The sequence below is a fragment of the Geospiza fortis genome, unplaced genomic scaffold (assembly GCF_000277835.1).
Source record: "Geospiza fortis unplaced genomic scaffold, GeoFor_1.0 scaffold164, whole genome shotgun sequence".
NCBI classification, from domain to species: domain Eukaryota; kingdom Metazoa; phylum Chordata; class Aves; order Passeriformes; family Thraupidae; genus Geospiza; species Geospiza fortis.
Genome location: NW_005054426.1, coordinates 1,674,044 through 1,685,097, shown reverse-complemented (window position 1 = coordinate 1,685,097; position 11,054 = coordinate 1,674,044).

Sequence of the window (11,054 nt, the reverse complement as noted above, 5' to 3'; positions counted from 1 at the left end):
TGACTTTTAAGAAAAAGCTTTTAAGTTCAATATTTAAAAATTGCTGCTGTATCCTTCTTCTTCCTCTGATCTTTAAATTGAATCCTGTTATCACATATAGGAAGAATTTGGGTGGTTTTTGTTTCTATGGTTCTGGCCATTTATCTAATAATGAATGATACATAGTGATACATATCTGATATGTATCACCTCACCATAAATTCAGGATATCACTGGAATGTTAAGGAAATAGGTAAGTGTATATATATATATAGATATAGCAATATAGATATGGATATTTCATGGCGGCTTTCCCCAAAAAACTGGAGAAAGAGGCGAGGCCCTGATGTGAAACCTGAATAATTTTCCTGACCATTAAGACTAATTGACCAAGCTCAACTCTGAAACCCTCAAAGTTGATTTGGTCTTAGGGAGAGTTATATTTTCCGCACAATCAAGTAAGTCTTTAGATGGGAAATCCATTCAAAAAAGGGTTCACTGCTTCCTAGACAAATCTATCTGGGTTTCAGAACTGTCAGACTTCTGGGGTTTTCCAGAAATTTTTTCATAATCTTTTGATAAGGTACAACAATTCCTCCATCTCTCTGGCATTGGTCTAACTGATCTGAAAGAAATGCCATGAGTGCAAACAGGGACCTCTGGCTGAGTTTGTGGATCCAAAACACATCTCTAAAATGAATATTTCCCCTATACTACGTAGTATATTTCCTCAGCCCAAAAGATACGTATGAGCCATGCCTCAGGTCAGGATCCTGACAGAAAAACCCTCTTAATAATTACAGGACTGGTCCAAAGTCCATTATAGTTAATTGAGAGACTCGGCACCATGGCCCAGAGCAACCATAACAGGATTATGGGAAAAAACATTTGTTAATCGATCCAAGGCAAATATTTGGCAGGCTCTGGCTTGAATCAGAAACAGCTGCAGAGTACAAAAAGCAGAAATCAATTCAGAAGACCACACTGTGAAGGGGCAGCAGGAAGAAAGTTGGTGGCAGAACTTAGGCCAAAGAACAGGATTGGGTTTGGTTTTGTCTTTTTGCGTTTTTTTGTAACAAATCAATGCAGAAGTAAGAAAATTAAGTAAAGGTTACATTTTATCTCTGTATTGTGTCTGGTATCCTTTTGTTTCATACAAAAGTGACTCAGGACCATTATTATCATCTGTTAAGCTTCAGAAGTCTTTCTGATAAAACTTCATTTTAGAGCTTTAAGTCCCCAACATGAAAATCTGTGTTCTTTTTTATCATTCAGCACTTATGGGATGTTGCAACATTTTTATAAATTTATTACCTTTCAGATTGCAATGCCAAACATAAGGTTTATTTCCAAATAAAGCATCATTTTTGTTTTTTGATTGCCTGCTTTAGAAGAGTATTGCTTCTGCTCTATAATTGTGTCCACAAAATTATTTAACTGGTTTTGTTGACAACTAATTATGGAAAGTATCCCAACCAGAAAAAAATACATAAAGTGAAATAGTGTAGCCAGGCAATATGAAATCAGAAAAAATATTTTGGCAGTCTCTCACAATGAAATTAATATACAAATTTACAAAAACCTGAACAAACCCTCAAACAATAAAACACCATCCTAATTTGCTTCATTTTCTTTTAGGTTCCTATCCACCAAAGAATATCTCAGGTGGTATTTCCTGAGAGATATCACAGACTCCAAAATCCACAGAAAGACTTTTGAAATTATAAGACACTAAACATCATTTGGAAAGAGAGCGTGTGGAATCATGCAGTCATAGAATAGTTTGGGCTGGACAGGACTTTTAAAGATCATCCAGTCCAATGCCCCTGAAATGAACAGGGACATCTTTGACTAAAGTAAGTTGCCCAGAGCCCCAACCAACCTGACATTGAATGTGTCCAAGGATGGGCATCCACCACTGCTCTGGGCAACCTGTGTCAGTGCTTCACCACCCTCACTACAAAAAATTTCTTCCTTAAATCAAGTCTGATTCTCCTCTCTTTTAGTTTAAAACCATTACCTTTTGTCCTATCGCAACTGATCCTGCGAAAGAGTCTATTCCCATCTTTCCTATAGGCCCCTATAAGTACTGAAATGCTACAAGAGGGACCTAGAACCTTCTCTTCTCCAGGCTGACCAACTCCAATTCTTCCAGCCTGTCTCCATGGCAGAAATGTCCCAACTCCACTTGGTGCCTCCTCTGGACTCACTCCAAGAGAGCAAAGACTCATGGAGTTGCTTAGGTTGGAAGGTGACCTTGAAGCCCATCCAGGCCCACTCCCTGCCATGGGCAGGGACACCTTCCACTAGCCCAGTTTGCTCAGAGCCCCATACAGCCTGGCCTGGAACATGTCCAGGGATGGGACAGTCACAGCTTCTCTGGGCAACCTGTACCAGGGTCTCATCACCCTCATAGGGAACAATTTTTCCTCATATCCAATCTAAACGCACTTTCTGTCAGTGTGAGGCCATTACCCCTTGTCCTGTCACTCCAGGCCCTTGTAGATTGCTTCTCTCCATCCCTCCAGGCCCTGCAAGGCCTCAATGAGATCACCCTGGAGCCTTCTCTTCTCCAGGCTGAACAATCCCAATTCCCTCAGCCTTTCCTCCCAGCAGAGCTGCTCCATCCCTCTGATCCCCTTGGTGTCCCTGCTCTGGTCTGGCTCCAGCAGCTCCCTGTCCTTCCTGTGCTGGGCCCAGGGCTGGATGCAGCCCTGCAGGGGGGGCTCAGCAGAGAGGGGCAGAGGGGCAGAATCCCCCCTGCCCTGCTGCCCTGGGGCTCTGGGTGCAGCCCAGCACAGGGGGGCTCTGGGTTGGGGCAGGGCCAGCTCTCACCCACAGCTCTCACCCACCCAAGTCCTTCTGCCAGGGCTGCTCCCTCTGCTCATCCCCTGCCTGGATCCATCACACTCAGGGATGTGCCCAAGACAGGGGCAGCATCAGCACTTGGTCTGGTTAAACCTCATGAGTTTCAGTGATTCAAAACTCTGTGAGTTTTCATTTCATCAGATTGCTTCACAGGAGAACTGTGCTAAAGTGAGAGGAAGAACATCCCAGTGCCTGTGATATGACATTTTCCTGTTCACTGCCTCAAGCTGCACAGGATGTGAAGATGTGCAATAGTACCACAGTGTTTAAATAACAACATTCCTCCACCCCAGGGGAAAAACCCAGTCATATTCAAGCCTCTTGCAGGAATTCAGCAAAGGCATGAAACACAGCTGATAAGAGATGTTTCCTTTTCCAAAGGCAGGGTTTCACTTGTCACCTGGTTATCAGGATCTTTTTCCCTGTGAGGGGCTCTTGGCTCCCTCCACTCACTGATATCAGCAGGAGGGGGAGCCAATTTCTCATTCAGAGACCACCAGCTTCAAATCAGCTGCAAAAGGGATGGCATCCTGGCTCCTGTAGGTATGTCCTGCACACACACTCTGTCCTCCCTATGTATTGATTCTGCTGAAAATTATTAAAAAAAAATCATGTATCCTGTGTCAGACCAAGAAACTGAAGGGATGAAGCAAAAGGCTGTCCTAACCCCTCTTATAAGCAGAGTAAGGAAAATTCTTTTCACTACTTCCTCTGGAAGAGCCTCTGGGGTTTTCACTATCTCTTCTATGCAGCTTTCAGAGTGGAGTAGGCACATACATTGCCATGCAGATTCCCCAACCTCGTCCTGGATTTGAGGCCAGGAACGTCCTCCCCCAAAGCCACTCAGTGGGACTGCAGGCAAGGGCAGTCACACATCATCTCTCCAGTCTCTTAACATACATCCTGAAACTCAAGGTGATTGGGATGAATTCAGATGCAGGGACTCATGCCTTTGGAATGAATTACCAACACATTTATCCTTGCGTACCATTGCATCCATTAGTCAGAGGAAGGCTGAAGGCTACAACTTGCATACAGAAGATAAACTGTCAAATTACCCTGCTGCTGCAGCCCGCAGCCACTGTCACTCAGAAGATCACAAAGGCTCATCATTTATTGTTATTTTTACTCTTGCAGAAAAATCATGGCTGTTTCTTTACTTACTTTCAAATTCCAAGCCCTTCATCTTAAACCAGGTCATCTTGAGCTATGTTCCTCTCTGTCCATCCTGCCTGAGTACAGCCAAAAGGTCTGCAGCACCTGATAATGTTTTCCACATTCTCTGCAATCTACAAATTACAGGTGATTCCAATGAACAGGAATAGAGTACAACCTTCCCTGGCACAGCAGGAAATGTTGCAATAACACTCCATGAGAAATGAGTGTTTTTCATTTACTCAGTGTTCTAAGGCAAATTTCTCTTCAAATGGCACTAGTAAACTTCAAGACTATTTTAGGCAAAGAAATGAATTTCAGATTCATATATTTTAAAAGGTAGGCAGAGGATGTTTTTCTTTCAATACTAAAACCTGGAGGTTTGCTAGAAACAAAAAATCAAGGCAGGTATACATTTTTAAAGTATCAATGAACTCCAGAACATTAGTGAATTATTTTCCAAATATACCAAAACTTTTCTTTTTTTCCAATTCTGCAAAAATTTCCCAAATCAAGAAGAGGTTGAAAGAAAATGGATACATGGGATAAAACAACAAATATGTTAACATTCTGGCAACTGTAAGTGCCTTCTTCAGGTCTGTTAAGCACCTCAGCAGGCTGGACCTTAGAGTAAACTTAAAAACTGACAACTGACAATAAGACTAGTATTGGAAGTCTTCCACGCTTACTCTGTTCTGTGTTGAATTGTTCAGCTTGCAAGAGCAAAGCCTTGTTTAAAAATATCACTCTTTTTTTACTGTTTTTTTCTGCAGAAGCAACTGGGGAATTGAGTCAGGCTGTGTTCTCTCTGGCTCACATAACAGCAGCAATAATAAAGATCCTGCCACTGCTCCTTACTCATTTGAGGGTGGCTGCCTGAGACAATTAAACTCAGCTGTATCTGCTCAGCAGTGCTACTATTAGGAGTAAGGAGGAGAATCCCTGTAGGGAGTCCTGATCATAGAGAAGTGACTTCAGTGGAGCCAAGATTCCAGATTTTGGGGTTTTTCTGACCAAAAGAGTCAACAGTCTGAGTCCAGTACATTTCAAGCCCAGTCCTCCCACTGCAGAACATTTTAGGCCTCTTTGTGGCTATAACCAGCCCCTGAGACAAGCAAAGGTTGCCCAAAGTAAGAAGCAGTGAGTCAGGCAGATTTGACTACTCCTTGGCAACTCTGCCTGTCAAAGCAGGGTGGAAGAAGACAAAGCTTATCTGGCTAAAGACATGAAGACAGAAAAATAGATTTTATTCATTAAACAAAGTATTTTATTTTAATTCTATAGGAATTTATATCCATAGTTCCTATGGATAAAAATGAGAAAAGAATTTGAAATTCAAATATAGGCTTAGACTTCACCAGAGTATGAATTTCTCTTCTATGCCATGATTGGCAAAATGTTTCCACCACAAATCCAAGCTGTTCATGGGGAAAGAAACACAGAAATCATGACTCCTTTCTCCCTGCAATCAGATTTAAGTAAAATGTATTATTTAATGAGTGAAGCACAGGTTTGGATGCTGTGGTGCTTGGCACCAGTGGCATGTTTTTCTGCCAGCTTGATGCGACCATTTGTCCTTATAGGTTAGAAAGGCCATGAACCCACCAGCTAATGGTATCAGATTGTTCCAGCAGAGCCACTGGAAGCACTGCTCCTGTTTGTTCTCTGGAGTGTTGCTGATATCACACACTTTCAGCAACCACAAGGCCTTGCCACAGTGTCTTTGGCATAGCATGCTCTGTTGTCACTGACACGTGCCAGCTGGCTGCTGCTCCCCACCCCAGCAGTGACTGCATCTCAGCAGCATTTATGCATGTAAAACACTCAGGCTTCCCTTGGGAAGAGGGAAGACAATTAATATTTTAAATCTTTTCCTATTCTTCAGGAGCATGTAGGATATCCAGTGAAAAGAGATCCCCTGCAGGCATCACAAGGGGGGAGCTTGCAGGCACTCCCTTCTGCACACTGTGGCTGACTGTGAGATGATTTCCTGCCACGAATTCATTTTGTCACCCACACAGGTATTGCCAACCGCTGTATCACCTGGCATTTTCCTCAGCAACTGAGTCTGTCCCATGGATCTGGCCTTGGAAGGTGCACAGAGGAGGCTGGGACAGACCCAGTGGCTCTTCTGAAGGAAACACAGTTCACCCCGCCCTTGACACAAGGATCAGAAGCAAAATCTGTGTTCAAACTTGTGGCTGCTGCCCCTCATTAGAACCATACAGCCACCCTAATAAACAACATATGGGAAATCTGGGGTTCTTATCTGCCAAGAAAGCAAAAATAGCAAAAATTTTAATGGCAGCATCAAGAAATATGCTGCAAAGAATAAGCTGGGGATAGAGTGGTAAAACATGCTGTGTTCTTCCATTTTTGTGAGAATGAGTCAAAAATGCATAAATGAGTAAAGAAAAACCCATACTGTAACACCTAGTACTCTCTCTAGCAAAAGGACTGGAGCTCAGATGTGCCTTCAAGACAAACCCTGTGACACAGCACAGCTTGGGATCTCACTGGAGCACAAAATGTCCCTGGAGGGTCTCCAAAACACCCTTCCTGAGAGCGTAGGAGGAGGAGGACCCTCAGTCACCCTGATTCCAGGCTGTCTGAGGACAGTCCAGAGCATTTTGCAGCAGCCTCTGTGTTTGACTGTCACCCTCCCTTCCACCAGCACATCCACGCAGGGATGAACACTCAGATTTCCTGCCCTTGATGGCAGCCTGCTGTACCACATACTGCAGGAAGAAAGGGGATGATGGGGAGGATTTTAGAGGTCCTTATCACCAAATGGGAGATTTCAATCTGCAAAGATCTATCAATCCAGCATATTACATGCAGGGAGATACAGCCATCAGATTTTGTTTGTTTTGTTAAAAAGAAAGAAAGGAAATAAATGCCTGAAAAATATTCTTTTCTGTGCTATAAACACATCAGCGCTCATTTTCTCTATATTCTACTTTGGGCCATTCTGTGTAAAATCTTTAATTAAAGTTTTTCTTTGAAATTGTCATCATCAAACCAGAAGAAAGAAAGTAAAAAATGGAAGGACACAGCTGTGCATATATGAAGTGCTATTCAGTACCAAATGAATTGGAACAAAATAAGTATCGTGACTGTTATGCTCTTAGTTTTGGCTCTGTATTCTCAGTAGCACAGTCTAACTTGTCACTTTATATTGATTCCATCTGTTTACACTCTGCAGAGTATTGGCTTCCTACAGTGAACATTTCCTATTTACCAGCTGGTAAAGATAGGCCCAAACCAGATAGAAAAGAATTAGACTATTTTCAGAGCCTCATAAACATAAAATCAAAAATTAATGGGGGAGGGGAGATAAAAGTAGAGGGAGGGAGTAGAATATATGGGTCTGATGCTTGTTTCATATTGATAGTGCTCTACAATCCATTAACAATTTTTAGAGACCTTGAAATTTGTGCAATGAGCATGCCAAATAAATCAATTTTCACTCCTCTTTACTTTCTTCTTTACATGAACAGCCTGATTGTAAATGTGAATCAATCACAGTACTTCAGTAATCTTTAAATAGAAACAGTTGGGGTCTGAATTGGCTAATATAATATTCTCAGTCCCACCAGACAGCTCTGAGTGAAGGACTTCCACAGAAAATGGATGTGCACATGCAGTACAGAGTCATCTTTGCATTCTGACAAACTTTCACAGTGGCTGGATTCTTTTCTTAAGGAGACTGTAATTTGTAGGGATTGACTCACTTCAGGAGAGCCTTATTGCTGCCATTAAAAAAAAAAAAACAAACAAAAACTGTTGCAAGTTGCAAGCTCTTGAACAAAGTTGGGAGATTTTTAATATTCAGGAACATGGTGTCATGACAATAGAGGCTCCCTTCAATGCCAGCACATCCTTTTGCAAGTGGGAAACAAATCCTGTCCCTACTTTTGGAGTCTTGACAGCCAGATTAGTGAATCATAGAATCATTAAGGTTGAAAAAGACTTTCAAGATCCTCAACTCCAGCCTTCAACTGAGCACAAACCATGCTGCAAAGCACCACATCCACTCGTTTTCTGAACCTGCCCAGGGATGGTGACTCCACCACTTCCCTGGGCAGCCTGCTCCAATGCTTAACCACATCTTCAGGGCAGAAATTGTTCCTAATATCCAACCTGAGCCTTCTGGTGCAGCTTGAGGCCTTTTCCCCTTGTCCTGTCACTGGCTGTCTGGGAGAAAAAACTGATCCCCACCTGGCTGCACCCTTGTGTCAGGGAGTTGGAGAGATTGAGGAGGTGACCCCTGAGCCTCTTTTGCTCCAGGCTGAACAACTCCAGCTCCCTCAGCTGCTCCTCGTTGGACTCCTCATGTTCCAGAGCCTCCACCAGCCTTGTTTCCCTTCTCTGGACGTGCTCCAACACTGGAGCAGGGGAATGTCCAAAGGATGCTGCAACCCCATGGGAAGCCCAGGCTGGGGCAGATTTCCTGGCAGGAGAAGGTTGTGGTTTGGGGGGTTTGTTTGTTTTCTTGTTTGTTTATCACACACGTGCCAATTAAAAACTCAGAGTTATGGATATAAATGTATCCTTGATAGATTATGTGCATCCAAACAGAAGCATAATAAGATTTGGCTTTAGACTAACCACTGTGATATGTCACAAATAAAGATTTCGGAGTAAATGAACTCTTTAGTGTATTTGAATGACTGTCTGTGTACATCATGCATCTATACATCTTGCATTTATATTTGCTTCTTTAACTGAATTGTTCTTGGGACACATGGGTAGCAGTAACCTTGCCTTAAGATAATAATTATTTCTGTTAATATACTAAAATACATGTAACAGCTCTACTTCACAATGCTGTTGAAAAAAATACCACAGGACCTTGTAAAATAAATATAACTCTAATTAGAACTTTGGAGGATATTTTCAATTCACAAATTCTGTAACGAAAAAGCATTTCAGCAGTTTCTTTTGTGATAGGAAACACTTAACATGAAAATGTAAACTTTGCTCTTCAGTTAGGTGCATATAGCCAAATGAATAAAAGCTATGGCATTAATAACAACTATACCAAGTTATGATTGATAGGCTTTTCAAGAGCGAGAAAAGATTGTCTTGGATACAATCTGTCCTAACAGCCTTGCGATATGTTAATATTTTATTCAGGCTAGAGTGAGGATATATTCAGATGTCCTACTCAGTGGAAGAGAAGCAATTGGGTTGCAAATACAACTGCAGCCCTGAGGTGCAATAACAGCTGTGAAATCAGAAAGATTTTATTTCCTTCTCCCAAATTACAGGCCAAGTCCATGCCAAACACAGCAGGAGGTTGGATTTTCCTAGGAATTTACATCAGGTTATGTTTAATGTATTTCTTCTTCTATGAGCAGTTTTAGGGTAGAGCCAACAGACTGTCACACAGTGCTGTGAATGACATGGAATACTCTTCTGTGTCCTGGTAAATAATAACTATTATTTAGTTGCTAATGATAGTGATATGTGACATTAGGTAAAGTTCCAAATGCCCAAACATACTAAAATACCGTGGTGTTTATAAACAAATTTTCATGGCTCCATTTGTGCAAAGATAAAATAATAAAAATACAGATTTCCCACAGTCACACAACCACTTTCTCCTTGGTTTGTAAGAGAGTGTTTGTGCTGTTCAAATTTGTGTTGAGATTTAAGTATCTGGATACATCTGTGTAAAGAGAGAGCAAAATGCCTAAAATACCATTCTTGTGATGTGACAGTATATCTTAAACAAGCTTTGCAAAGGGCTGGGCAATTGCAGAAGTTGTGCTGCCATGGAGAATCTAGTCTCTTTAAAAAGTCAAATGTCTGTGCTCAAGACACAAGTGCATAATGAAATAAAATTGTGGGACTATGTCACTCCTGCACCAGCGATTTGTATCAAGACTGCTTGAAAGAGGAATTCTTAGGGTTTTGATGCTATAAAGGGGTTCACAGTGGGGATAAAAGAGGCTTTTAAAATATTCATTGAACTGAATAAAAAATGCCCAAACAACAACAAACCCCTTAATCATACAAGTATGAATAGATCTTCATGATACAACAACAAGGGCGACATCCTTCAAAACATGTTACTAAATTGATATCGGTACATCAAGAACATCATCTACTTATCTGAAATGAATTACTACCCCTGCATGTGGTTTCTGTTATTACCCTGGTCAACATACTTCCTCCTTGAGCAGAGATTCCAGCTGACTTAATGTCACTGTTTGGCAGCTGTGGCTGCTCAACCTGAAAATAAATACAATTAAAAGGACTAGGTGAACATAAACCACAAGTCATCGACAGACAAAAACCACAAGTGCTACACGGTACCCTTGACCACTGTAAGAATATCAGTGGCAGAGTTTTGTTTTATCATGTGTACAACTACAAATGGAAGAAAGTGGCTTGATCCTGCCTTTTTTTCTGGCTGCTCTTCATGGCTCTGCTCTGCTCTTGGAGAAAATCACCACAAATCTGAATCCCTTAGAAATGTGGCTCCTCAACCACAGGTGTGATCATTGTTAGTGTAAAATAACTTCTCTTGAAGGATTTTGTTTTGGCTGCCATACAGAGCACAAAGGACCATCTGAAGCTTGATCTGACCTTTGGAATGACAGCGTACTCATGAGTCCCAAGGTCAAGAAATTATAGCACAAGTTCTCCCCTCTGCTCTGCTCAAGTGTTTTTCAGACTGCAATCATGTTTTCTCCTCCTCTTCTCCCCAGCATACACCTCCTATCCATTTGTCACCAGTAAGTTTTAAAGCCTTTTAAAAGGTGAAAATACATCACCTTGCTTTTGCTTTTGCTTTTTGCTTCCCCACCCTATTGATTTGCATCAAGCACCATCACAGGTCATTTTCAGAGTCAACTACCAGCCAGGTTTACTTTTGCAAGTAGGTTCTACTGGCGCCAAATTGCACCCTCTGCACATCCTCCTTTGCTCTCGGTCTCAACTAATTGCTTCTGAAAAGCCTTGTGCAATTTGAGTTGGATCCCTTTTTTGGGGGGTGAAGCCAAGCACTGCTGTCAACTCAGCCTCTGAATTCTGAGCTTTAA